The sequence below is a fragment of the Mesocricetus auratus genome, unplaced genomic scaffold, assembly GCF_017639785.1.
Source record: "Mesocricetus auratus isolate SY011 unplaced genomic scaffold, BCM_Maur_2.0 Super-Scaffold_100009, whole genome shotgun sequence".
In the NCBI taxonomy this organism is placed as follows: Eukaryota; Metazoa; Chordata; class Mammalia; order Rodentia; family Cricetidae; genus Mesocricetus; species Mesocricetus auratus.
In genome coordinates, this window is record NW_024429193.1 from 5245327 (window position 1) to 5258998 (window position 13672).

Genomic DNA, 13672 nt, shown 5'->3' on the forward strand with positions numbered 1-13672 from the left:
GGAGAAGGGTTGTTTTCCTCCTGCAACTCTAGGTTACGGTCCGTCAAGGCAGGGATTTCAGGAGTAGAGAGAAGTGAACGCAAGGACGCTCACTCGCTCGTGCTCAGCTCCATTTCTCCACTCTTAAAACTGTGCAGGAACCTGCTGCCTACGGAACGGTAACGCCTGCGCTGAGCTGCTTTCCCACGCGAATTAAGGCAATCTCCCCTACACGCATACACATACAGACAGTCGCCCATATTCCAACCCAAGGCAGACAATGTCACCAAGACTTCCTCCCCAGGTGACTCCAGGCTGTGCCAAGCTGACGCTGCTAACCAGTGTGCCAAGCATGGAAATTTCCCAAGTGAATGGGAGCGTTCCAGAAGGTTCCGCATACTGCATCACAAACTCTTCTAATCCCCCTTCACTAAGGATTTCCCTTCATTGGTGTTTAACTCTCAGTCATCAGCCGCCACGTGGCATTAGCCGTCTTCAGGGTCCGTCCCTCAGTTAAGACCTCAGAGAAGACGAAAATGCAACCGGGAATGTCTTTCTATATCTTGCCAGGGGATCTGCTCACACAGGTCCCTCGCTGGTCACGATGTAGTTTCTCTCCGTGTCTATGTTTCCCTGGCCGCTAACTGTGCCTCAGCAGCCACCCTGCAATGTCCCTGGTGGGCTCTGAGTCTCTAGTCGTCTGTGTTCACTACCACATCCTTAGGCAGGGCACCGTGGAGGCGCTGCTGACACTAACCCTGAATAGCTGGAAATACGTGTATGGGCTCCATACTTGGCTCACAAACCTCATAAATAAGCCAACCTTAACAACAAAGAGAGCACTGCCTATATAAAAGCACTTAAAGTTCCACTTTCAGGGAAGATGACCTAAAAAAGAAAAGAAAAAAGTTTACCACCTACAGGTTAAGAACAAGATTACAGGTGGGTCACACTCAACACCATCAGAGGTAATAATGCAACAACCAACTAGCTAAAAATTGGAATATTTTCAGCTCACGGACTCAAGACTGACAGCCGCGGGATTCTGCATAAGACTGAACCAGGCCCCCTGAACGTAGGTGTCAGTTAAGAGGCTTCGGAAGTCTGTGGGGCCTCTGACAGTGGAACCAGTATTTATCCCTAGAGGGATTCTCTCTCAGCCTAGATACATGGGGGGGGGGTCTGGGCCCTGCCCCAAATGATGTGACAGATTTTGATGATCCCCCATGGGAGGCCTCACCCTCTCTAAGGAGTGGATGGGGGTGGGATGGGGAGATGGCTGGGGGAATGGGAGGATGAGAGGAAGAAGAAACTGGGATTGGTATGTAAAATAGATTGCTTTAAATTTAAATAAAATTTATTTGAAAATGGAATATTTTCGATGTACAAAAATTGAATGGCTCCTTTTTTTTCATTTTTCATTCTTCTCTCTGACTCCTGCTGCTCAGAAAACTTTGCTCACAGTGATTAATTCATGTTGAGTTTCTATAGGATGACAATCAACAGTCACCACAAGGTCAAAAGAATATTCTGCTTGAGGCTCTGGGATTCTGTGATGCCCGTAACTTTCCACCACAACCATTCCGCGGTAGTGGGTTAGATGGTGCTTGTTAGTGGCAACTCATCATAGCTTTCACTCTTAGGAATAAATGCTTAAAGATTCAAGATTTCTAAAAACTCTGTTTCAATATATCACTGTCGGCATACAAATGATACAGATGGAAATGCACATTGCCAATTTATGAATGAAAAACATAGCTCACAGAAAGAGTTCCCTGTGTTTTCCAGCAAATCTCAAGTGTTTTCCAGGAGAAGAAGGAGAAAAAGAGGAGGAGGAGGAGGAGGAGGAGAAAGAAGAGGAGGAGGAGGAGGAAGAGGAGGAGGAGGAAGAAAAAACCTGGGGCTTGCCATATTTTGAATGACATGGAGTATTCGTTGGAGTTGATATTAATGACATGTTGGTTTCTGATCTTTTATTTGCTTGTTTTAGAGAAAAATTTATTATAGATCCTTAAGGGGGGTTAAGAGGGAGGAGGAGAGGAAGGGACGGGAAAGTAGGGGGAGAAGGGGGAAGAGAGGAGAGGGAGAGGATGCACTTGCGTATCAGGAGGGTTTTCTCAGCTCTTGGGAGAGAGAGCAGAGCTGGAAAGGCAGACTAGACATCGTGGTACAGGTGGGAGCAGGAACTCACCGCTTAACTTCATACCTTAGGATCCTCGCCTCTCCTGTGACTCTGCAGCACAGCCCCGGTCCCTGGGGGAGTCTTTATTGAGAGGCCTCTGTGTTCTGTTAGGTTAATGCTACATTCTGCATGTGAGTAGGACTCAAGACAGCCAGGATAACACCTTGACGAAAACAAGTGTTTCAACAGGAAAAGGGGCATGACTCCATGTTCATTCCAGTCATTCGTAGCTGTGAGATCAGGCCAGGCACATTACACTCTTATGTACACAGCCTGCGTCCAGTACTGATCACTTAGAATGTGCACCATTTACTTAGAAATTAAGTAAATATTTTGTTACCAAACTTGACGACCTGAGTTCAATCAAGTCCCACATAGTGGTAGGAGAAGACTGACTCTCATTGGATGTCCTCTGACCTCCTTAAGTGCGCACACACACACGCACACACACACACACACTAATAAATATAAATTAAAGATACTTTAAGTTACTAGAACTTGATTATACATTCGTATACTCTCACAGGTCAAGAATAAATAACAGCCATCCAAACAGTGTCCACTACGAGTCACACAATGTGCTGGGGTCAGCAATAAACTAAAACAAAGTCACTGTCCTCAAAACTCGTGCTAACTATTAGTGAAGAAAACGTGATGACTCTTCCGAAAACTTTGTGTGACTGGCACCTCAAATGGCCTGTGCGGTTTGACTCCATATATTTGTTTCTTGTTTCTTCTTTAGTAGTAAATTTGTGGGTGTTCTCCCCTGAGGAAGTCATACCCACACCTGGGCATATCCCACTTTATTCTGAACTCTTTTTCTCCTAATCCTTGTGTCTATATTAAAATGTCTTTAATACAGTCTTCAACTCTAGTGTAATTGCTTCCGCAGACAATGCTCTTCTCTGCGGGATGCAGGACTTGTATCTGGCTCCCTGAGCACGGGTATGAGTGCTACAGCTCTGAGGGGAAAGGCCTGCCCTGTGGAAGTGACTCACAACTGCCTGTAACTCCAGACACGGGGGATTCAATGCCTTCTTGGAACATATGTGACACGTGCACACAGACACGTGCACACAGACACACTCACACAAACACACATACAGACACACTCACACAGACACACACACAGACACACTCACACAGATACAGGCACACAGACACACACAGACACATGCACAAAGACACATGCACACAGACATGTGTACACAGACACACTCACACAGACACGAGCACAGACACATGCACACAGACACGTGCACACACACTCACACAGACATGTGCACACAGACACATGCACACAGAAACACTCACACACACACAGACACATGCACACAGACACACTCACACAGACACACACAGACACACTCATACAGACACATGCACACAGAAACACTCACACAGACACACACACAGACCCGTGCACACAGACATGCACACAGACACGTGCACACAGACACGCACACACAGACACGTGCACACAGACGCGTGTGCACAGACACACACACAGACATGTGCACACAGACACATGCACACAGACACACTCACACAGGCACGCACACACAGACACATGCACACAGACACACACACAGACATGTGCACATAGACACACTCACACAGACGCACACACACACAGACATGTGCACACAGACACATGAGCACAGACGCACACAGACACACTCACACAGACACATGCACATACACACACACAGACACATGCACACAAACACACTCACACAGACACACACAGACACACACACAGACATGTGTGCACAGACACACGCACACAGACATGTGCGCATAGACACATAAATAATAAAATCATTTTTAAAATTCAACCAGTGAAACACACCCAGGTGTACAAGTCCAAATGCAGGCACAAAGGAAACACGAAAAATCCAGATAAAAGACAACTCCACAATAGCCATTTCCAACAAAAACGATCACTTGAGTTGCCAAATGATTCAAGGGCACAAAGACAAAAAGGTTTCATGTAATCAAACAAGATACAAGTCAATCCCTAACTGAATTTGAAATGAATACTAACAGTTGGATGAAATAAAGAGATCAATACAGGATATTAAAGAATAATTCAATGTAAAACAGAAATACTGAAAAAGTCAAATTGAAATTCTAGAAATGAAAAGCCCATTAAGCCAAGCAAACACTCCCTAGAAAGCCTTGCAAATAGAGAGGCTCTAGTGGAAGACTGAACATCAGGGATGGAGAGCAAGACGGATAAATTAGACTATTCAGACAGTGACAAAGACAAAATAAATATGGACAGACATATGAGCTCTACAGGATGCCACTGAACGATCAAATTTACAAATCACAGACATGGCAGAGGGGGAGTGCTGCTGACAGTTTCCTCCAAGACATTCAGTTCCTTATGCAGGAAGGTAAACAACTCAAAAGAACTTCAGGAAGTCCCTGAAACTGATCAAAGTCACTAAGCCCCTCCCACCCAGAGTAAATAAGCTTCTGCTCACAGTGGCACTCAGAGAGCCACGCTGAAAAGCCAGGCAAGCCGAGATGCACGGAAGACTCTGGTGCCAGACCAGGTGCCTGAGGGAAAAGGGTGGAACCCAGCAGAGATGTCTTTAAGAGGTTCAGATCAACTGAGGCCCCTGGAAAGGACTCTCCAACCCATGGAGCCGCCTGTGGGCTGTACGTGAGCCATAGATATATCCAGCTTTGTGAGCAGTCGCCCACGCTGAGGTGGGCTCTGGTGATGCAGCTGTCTTGGAATCATTTCTGCTCCTGTAATGGCCCTCTCACCCATATTCCCATAGGTAACCCCCAATAAAACTCATTGATCCACCAAGTTGGACATTGGTGGTATCCATACTTTGATGGGGGAAGTCCTTCTGTGTGTATGTTTGTCCTATTGGTTGATAAATAAAGCACTGTTGGCCAATAGGGAAGTAAGATAGGTGGCACTAGGAGTCGAGGAGGATTCTGGGAAATGTAGTCAAGAGAAGGAGGTGCCATGTGATCCCGGAGGAGAGGGCATGTCAGGAGGACCTCCTCAGAATGATAGGTCCTTATAAAAATATATATTAGTAATTATAGGTTAATAATTAAGTCAGAGCTAGCCAATGAGAAACCATAGCAAACGGCCAACAGCTTCATAATTAATATAGCGTCTCCTGTGTTATTTGGGGGCTGAGACAGAGGCGGGACCCAGGCGGCTGGCGGGAAGACTACACGGTACAGTACTTTGGTCTGTTATGGGCTCCCTACCTGGGGTGAGCAGACACATGTAGCATCTCCCCGGGAAAAGTTTTGTCACACAGCAGGGAGGAACTCTGGGCTGAAGACATAAATAAAGTTCAATAAAATCAGATGAGTCACCAAACCTAGGGGGAGAGATGATCCAGGAGGCTTTTAGAACACCAGGCAAGTCAAGAGAAGAACTTCCCTGGGCCATAGCACAGTTAAAACACTAAGGACAGAGAACAATGGAAGAGTTTGAAAGTTGTTAGAGGGAGGCGTTAAGCCACATACAAAAGGCAAACGATCAGGATCACATCGGGGCTATGTAGAGAGATGCCATCTTAAAGAAACAACAATAAAGTAAATACAGAGAGGTCGCTCTGTGATTAAAAGCACTTGCTGCTGCAGAAGATTGGGGTTTAGTTCCCAGCACCCCTGTGGCAGCTCAGAACTGTTTGCGACTCCAGTTGTAGGATATCTAGCGTCCTCTAGTGTTCCCCAAGAACGCCGCGTGCACACGAAACACACACATAGATAAAACACTCATACCCATAAAACAAAAGAATAAATACATCTTTTTAAAAGCAAACATTGAGTTACCGTAAGAGTCAGAGATTCCCGTTTTTAGCACATGCCCAAAAGTCATGAGATATGTAGCCCCAGGGAGATGTGCAAGTTTGTTCACAGAAACATTATTCATAATAGCCAAACTGCGGGAATGACTTCCTGCAATCAGCGGAGACATAAGCAAACAGACTCTGGTGTATTTCCACACAGTAGAACATCGCACAGCTATGCAAAAAAGTCAGTGTAACATCCAGAGTACAGCCATCTGTACAGACGACAATGAGCAAACCTGAACCCCCCCACCAACTTTTAGGCAATATGGTATTCATGGTTGCCCCAGCCTACGACTATCCTAAATGTGCAGGAAGAGATCCTAGGTACCTTTTCAGCTGGTGTCAGAATTGGGATGGAGCCCCGGAGTCCCCTTCCTCCCAGCTCTTTATTCCACACACCGTCTATGTACCTGTGACCACGCCCAGATGGGTGTGGTCAGAGCTGCAGGTACCTAGAATCTCTCCCTATATAAATGAGCAATTAAATTGGACTCTTGAAACACAATATGCTCATTTTGGTTTTATTAGATGATTTTCTACAAGTTAACGTCTACAGATTTTTTTAGCTAGTTTCTCTTTGTGCACAAACCTGGTGTCTTCAGTGGATTTGGTCTCCACTTTCTCATGCACAAGGCTGAACAGTGGCCTCAAGAGACAGAGATATCTCCATTCCACACAGACAGGTCCCTGAAGAAACGTTTATTGGCCATCTATTATATCAACAAGCAAGCTGACATCTTTCCTGGATTTCTAATCTAACTCCACTCCATATGCATGTGCAGTTGCCAACACATAAATTAAGCTGACAAGTTATGTACTCATTCTTAGTTACCCATCCTTGATGCACAAACTCTAGCGGGGATGAAACTACCTCTGATTAAAAGCCTCTCTCTCCAAGATGCCGGTATATGCATCCCTGGGCTAGTGGCCGGTATATGCATCCCTGGGCTAGGGTGACATTCTGCCAGCTATTAGTGTGGCCTCCAACAGCGCACACGTCAGTCTCGATTTCCATGGATCACTTCTGTCTCGAGGCTTTCTTCCGAATGATCAAAATTTACTGAACCATGATGTGTCCTTGGTAATATAAACAAAGTGGATAAATCAATTATGTGTGATTATGCATGGATCTCACAGCTCACTTTTGGGGGTTATTATTAGTAAATGTATAGGCAAAAGAAAGGCAAGAATAGAAGTATTTTTCTTATAAATGAGCGCTGCTCAGATAAATTGTTCGAATTACTCCTTTCCTGCTGTATCCTGCCCAGCAGCATTTAATTGTAACTGGCATACATTGTGTGCACTGATTTCCAAGCAGTCCTCACCTGTCTTCTCCCAGAAGAAGACAGACAGCGATCCTGTGTGGACAGATCCGGGGACATTTGTCTCAAGCACCGACGGGCACTACACAGCGCACGCTCTGAATTCCAAGGTTGGCTTTGATCCTTGAATCCTCGGTGAATTTAACACAAGGTGTCATTGTTCCCGGGGGTGTCCCTGACAAGACAGCAGTGAGGAGGAGGTGGAGACGCCCCACTCCAGAGACAGGGTCAGGGGAGGGACATACGCTTTCTTGCCCATGCGCAACCACTTACACAGTGGGAGCCCACGGGCTGTGACTGGCTAGCCCATTACCTCAGGCCGCAGAGTGAGCGCTCACACCACCAGGGTCTCTGTGTGGCGGTGGCATGGGGAATGCAGGACCGTTCACAGGCCGGCTGCCGGCTGCTCACACGCCTTCAGAACCCAGCGTCCTGACTTCAGTGGCGTGGCGTGCCACACTTCCTATTTAGGAGGGCGGTGTGCTGGGTAGGCCAGCCATCAGGTCGTGCTAGCATCTTCTCCTACACGGAGGAAACCTTGAAGAATCCTACCGTCATCATTGGCTGAATAAACTCAAAGCATCGCTAGAGGTGTGGGAGCACACTATTTTTTTTAATGGGTGAGGCGGGGTATTAACCCAGAATCCTTTGCTTTAGTGCTTCTCTTCGGCGGCGGCCACCTGTCCGACCATCCTGCTCAGGTCTCTCTGACCCTGAGGTGTTAGCTTGCGACTCCCACCTTGGTACTTTTCCACCATTTTCAGCCTCTCCGGGGCTTGGGGGCTTGTTCTGGGAGCCTCTACTGACGTGGCTGGAACTGACTCCATTTCCCCGCTGACCTCTGTAGACCTGGGTCACGCAGCCAACACTGGTGCTGTGCTGTGAGGTGCTGTGGGAGACACTGGTGTGGAAACAATCCTCGTCACAGAGGGCAAGCTCTTTATGACTGGCCAGCTTGACTGTGTCCACCCACACAGGGACGTTCGGCTTCGGACTTTTTGAGGGAGGCTGCCCGACCTCTGATGAACCAGCTGATTAACAGCCTTTACAGTAACTCCGGGCATCTAGCTGCCAGCCAGGGAAAGTGAGGGAGCTCACATGTTTAATCCCAGCTTAGGAGGCAGACGGGGCAGATTTCTTTGAGTTCGGAACCAGCCTCTTTACCCTCCACATTTTAGACCAGCCAGTGCTACATAGTGATACCTTGTCTCAAAGTAAACGACCAACAACAACAACAAAATTCCTGCAAAGTCAAAGCAAAACCAAGGCGGCACCACGGCTCAACAAGGAAGGGCGCTCTCTACGAAGCCTGATAACCTGAATTCATCTCCTAGGACCCACATGGAGAACCAAAACCAATTCCTGTGAGGTGTCCTCTGATGTACACATACCTGCTGCGGCACACACAAACACACTAAATGCCGTTTTAAAATACTTTCAAATTAGAACGGAATCACATGCTTCGACGTGGACCCATTAGGGTCATGAATCCACCCACTCCCTGCTGACCCGTCTCCAGTACACGGAGGAAGTGCGGTACATTCAACACAGCACGCAACGTTTTGGGTTTCTGCTTTCTGCCAACGAACGGGGTATTTTAAGTTTATTGCTTCCTGTTGTTATAACTTACCTTTAGGTACTGGCTAATAGCTGCCACATGATTTGTGTTGGAGTAGGTGAAAGGAGAAATTTTACTTAGAGTTGCAGGTGTGCTTACCCAGTGCCATGCCAACATAATATTCTTATTGTAAAAAAATGAACAAAGATATAAAGACATGAGTGTTCCTGGAAGGTGTGAGTGTGTGTATGAGTTTGTACTGTGAGTGTGTGAGTATGTGTGTATGACAGTTGTGTGAGTGTGTGAGTGTGTGAGTGTGTGAGTGTGTGCGAGAGTGTGTACTGAGTGTGTGTACTGTGAGTATGTGAGTGTGTGTGAGTGTGTGTGAGTGTGCAAGTGTGTGTGAGTGTGTATGTGAGTGTGTGGGAGAGTGTGTACTGAATGTGTGTGTACTGTGAGTGTGTGTGAATGTGTACTGTGAGTGTGTGTACTGTGAGTGTGTGTACTGTGAGTGTGTGTACTGTGAGTGTGTGTGAGTGTGTACTGTGAGTGTATGTGTATGTGAGAGTGTGTACTGAGTGTGTGTGAGTGTGTGCTGTGTGTGTGCGAGAGTGTGTACTGTGTGTGAATGTGTACTGTAAGTGTGTGAGTATTGTGTGAGTGTGTGTGTATGTGTGTGTGCGAGAGTGTGTACTGAGTGTGTGTGTGTACTGTGAGTGTGTGAGTGTGTGTGTGAGAGTGTTACTGAGTGAGTGTGTGTGAGTGTGTACTGTGTGTGTGTATGTGTGTGTTGGTTGTGTTCTCTTGTCTCTCAATCCTCCTATCTCAGCTTCCCAAGTGTTAGGATTACAGGCATGTAACCCTATACCTGGTAAAGAAGTAAAATGAACATTTTTAAATGAATAAAGGGGCTAAGCGTGTAGTTCAGTAGTGGCAAAGGCCTTGGACACATGCACACACACACAGAGACACAGCGGCACACACATACACTTTTGTTTGTTTGTTTGTTTGTGGGGTTTGTTTTTGTTTTGGCTTTTCGATACAGGGTTTCTCTGTATAACAGTACTGGCTGTCCTGTAACTCACTCTGTAGACCAGGCTGGCCTTGAATTCACAGAGATTCGCCTGCCTCAGCATCCCAAGTGCTGGGATTAAAGGAGTGCACCAGAGCCACCTGGCAAGTTTTGGTGTGTGTGTGTGTGTGTGTGTGTGTGTGTGTGTGTGTGTGTAAGACACACTATTAACCAAATCATATATATTTACATGCTGAACATGCTTGTTGTGGAAGATATTTCAACTGTACACATGGAAGCACTACAAGTACACACTTGACACAAGCTGCAGTGTGATGTGCCAGTCCCTTACAAGAAGACAGTCCTGACTCAACAGAGAACACAAAAGGCTCCACAAACCGCTAACGCTAACCCTGAAGCCGCTTCTGGGGAAACGGGAACTGTCTCTGCATTTGAAAGAGGCACCCTGTGACTGGCCACTGCTGAAGGGTTCCACTGGGGTGCGGAAAGGGTAAGTTGGATTCTCAAGGGCCAACGGGTGCTATCGAAAGCTTTCAGACAAAGCAGTGAGGATTCTGCAGATGGGCCAACTTCTTCACACGTGTCCCCCAAAGGGATCTCAGGCTCTTCAGACAACCTAGAGGCCTTTAAGAATGAGAGAGTGGATGCTTTTATGTGTGTTTGTTGTTGCCCATGACAGACGTCCGCCTGTGGTCTCCTGAGTGTAAGTATGGCTGAACCCAACCATCCGCTGGTTTGCTAAGCAGCCCTGGCCTTCCAGATCCTCTCTGGTGAGGGGGGACTCCTCTACTTCCATCAGAATAATCTTTCGCTCAATTGTACTCAAGTACCATTGAAGGGATGCAAAACACTAATAAATTCCTCCTGAAAATACTTAGCCAGATCCCAACAGGACACTAGCGGAGGCAATCAAGCTCTTACGACCTGAGACCATCCCCCCTCAGCTCAAAACGGCTGTTGACGGGCAACGCAAATTTACAGCAACCTTACAGTGTGACAATAACGTCTGTTTCAGGGTTTCTACGGCTGTGAAGAGACGCCATGGCCGTGGCAACTCTTATAAAGGGGGACATTTAGTTGGGCCTGCCTTACCCTTGTCTGTTATGTCATGAAGGCACTCAGGCAGACATGAGGCTAAAGAGGCAGCTGAGAGCTCTGCGTCTGCACTGGGAAGCAGCAGGAACTGGATAAGACACATGGGGCCTGGCTTGAGCTCCTGAGACCTCAAAGCCTGCCCCAGTGATGCACTGCCTCCAACAAAGCCACACCTTCTGTCTTAGTTAGGTTTGCTATCGCTGTGCAGAGAAGGGGAAGCATTCAAGGGTGGCTCACAGCTTCAGAGGTTCACTCCATTGTCGTCATGGTGGGGAGCATGGCAGTGTGCCGGCAGACGTGGTGCAGCAGCTGAGAGTCCTGCATCTTGACTCAGAGGTAACGAGAAGTCGACTGAAACACTGGGCAGTGCCCTGAGTATAGGAAACCTCTAAGTCCTCCCTGACGGTGACACACTTCCTCCAACAGGGCCATATGCATGCCAATAGCCACACCTAATAGTGGCCCTCCCTGTGAGGTTATGGGGGGGATTACATTCAAACTACCACACCTGCTAACAGTTCCACTCCTCATGGGGGCCACTTTCTTTAAAACCGCCACAACCGCTACAGAAATATATTCATATCCCCCTGTCTTATGAGGGTAGGCTTATTCTGTAGAGAACCTGAACTGGCATCCGTGTTTGTCCAGGACAGGTGGGTAGCTGTTCGCATTACAACTAGGCAGACTCTCCTCCCAGATGGCCAGAGCCCACTGGACATTTAGGACATACATTTCTCTGTCTTTCACTCCAGTGGGGAGAGCAGAAAGAATGAACTCGCTCTGGTGTCCATCTATGTTCAAGCGTTGTAGCATGAAAAAAAAATAAAAGACCCAGAGACTGATATTGGGGTTCACGCTTCATGCTGAAGATCAGAGAAGCAAAGCGGCCGGCCACCGGCTCTTACCTCTGCCTCAGCTCAGACCAAAGGGCTGATCCTCAGACTGCTCCTGCCTTCACGGCTCCTCAGATTCACTCAGACTGCGTTGCTCTCCTCAGCATGGGTTGAGACTAACTCTCAGACTGAATGCCAGCTCTGAGACCCTGCTCCTACCTTATATGCCTTCCTAACTCTGGGATTAAAGGTGTGTGTGATCTCGGAGTCTGAGGTCATCTTTGTGTGAGCTGTTTCTTTTAGGACTGGATCAATTTCATATAGTCAGTGTGGCCTTGAGCTAACAGAGATCAGTCTACCTCTTAATCCCCAGTCCTAGGATTAAAGGTGCGTGCCACCACCGACTAACTCTATGGCTGCTGGGACTAAAGGTGTGTGCCACCACAGCCTGACCTCTGTAGCTCGAGGTTGACTTTGCTTTCTGAACCCTCAGGCAGGCTTTAGCAAATCATAAATATCACCACAAAGCATTGACTCAGCTTTCTCCTTATTAATTTTGCTGACTTTTTTTTTCTTTTTGAGCTGAGGCCTTATGCAGCCCAGGTTAGCCTGAACTTGCTACATGCAAAAGCATGTCCTTCGACTTCTGATCTTTCTGCCTCCACCTCCCAAGTGCTGGGATTACAGACGTGTGCTAACTCATCAGTTTATGTAGCACCAGGGATAGAGGGATTGCAGGCGTGTGCTAACTCATCAGTTTATGTAGCCCTGGGGATTGAATGCCCCCTAAGCACCCTGCCATCTGAGCTCTTCCACGGGCCTTTTACAGAACATCTCTTCAGCTGACAGCTTGCTTGTCAAAATGAAAATAACTCCTACCTCCAGGAGCTACGGTGAGAGTCAAAGAGCACAGTTTATGCCTGGCGCCAAAAAGAGACTAAATTAATTTATAATCCTTTTCTTACCAAAAAAAAAATACAATCTTAGAAATTGCAAAGTCGCATTTTAGTCACAAATTCTGGGGATTTAATTTGGCATCTAAAACGTGTTAATATGAGAAGGTGTTACTTTTCCCATTGATGCATTATTCAAACGTTAAGAAAAGAAAAATAAAACAGTCCCATTTAAATAGCACATGGTCCACATCAGGGTATGTCTGTTCATGAGGAGCCTGGGCCGTTATCCAGTAACAAGGCAGCTCTAAAGCGAGCGTCTGAGCTGTGAGGACCTAAAGGGAGTTTTGGTCAACACCTGATGACTAGCAAGCCCCCTTACAAAAAGTTAAGAGGGACACGACACGAGGAACTCCAATCCTGGTGAGAATGGCACCCATAGGATAGCACATTTGAACACTTAGTCACCGGGGAGTGGGGCTCTTCCATAAGATTAGAAGGATTAGAAGGACTTCTCAGAGGAAGAGTGACACTGGGGGTGGGCTTTGAGTTTTCAAAAGCCCAAGGCAGGCCCGGGCTCTCGCTCTGCCCTCTGTCTATGGACCAGGATGTAAAACTCTCAGCTACGGCTCCAGCACCGTGGTTGCTGTCAGGATCCCAACCATAATGATAATGGACTAAGTCTCTGAAACTGTAAGCGATCCCAATTAGATGTTTTATAAGAGTCACCTTCATAGTGGTGTCTCTCCACAGCAACGGAACAAAAACTAAGACTTAGCATTAAGGTAGGATAAAGATACACATGGCAGTCATCTGGAGCCTCCTTGGAACACCAAAGGCCCTGTGGTTCAGAAAACACTTTCGTACAACCACATAATCAATGCTAATAAAAATGCATTTAGCCTGCAAATGTCGCGTGACTGAGTCTGTGGACAGAA

General features: G+C 46.9%; 1 protein-coding gene and 1 pseudogene across 6 annotated transcripts in view; both read right to left on the bottom strand.

Moving 5' to 3' along the window:
- The window catches only part of Slc44a5 (solute carrier family 44 member 5), a 288547-nt gene that overhangs the window by 221500 nt on the left and 53375 nt on the right, over nucleotides 1–13672 (bottom strand). The gene's annotated exons all lie outside the window — the stretch shown is intronic.
- Nucleotides 7839–8386, bottom strand: LOC101839418 (annotated as a pseudogene).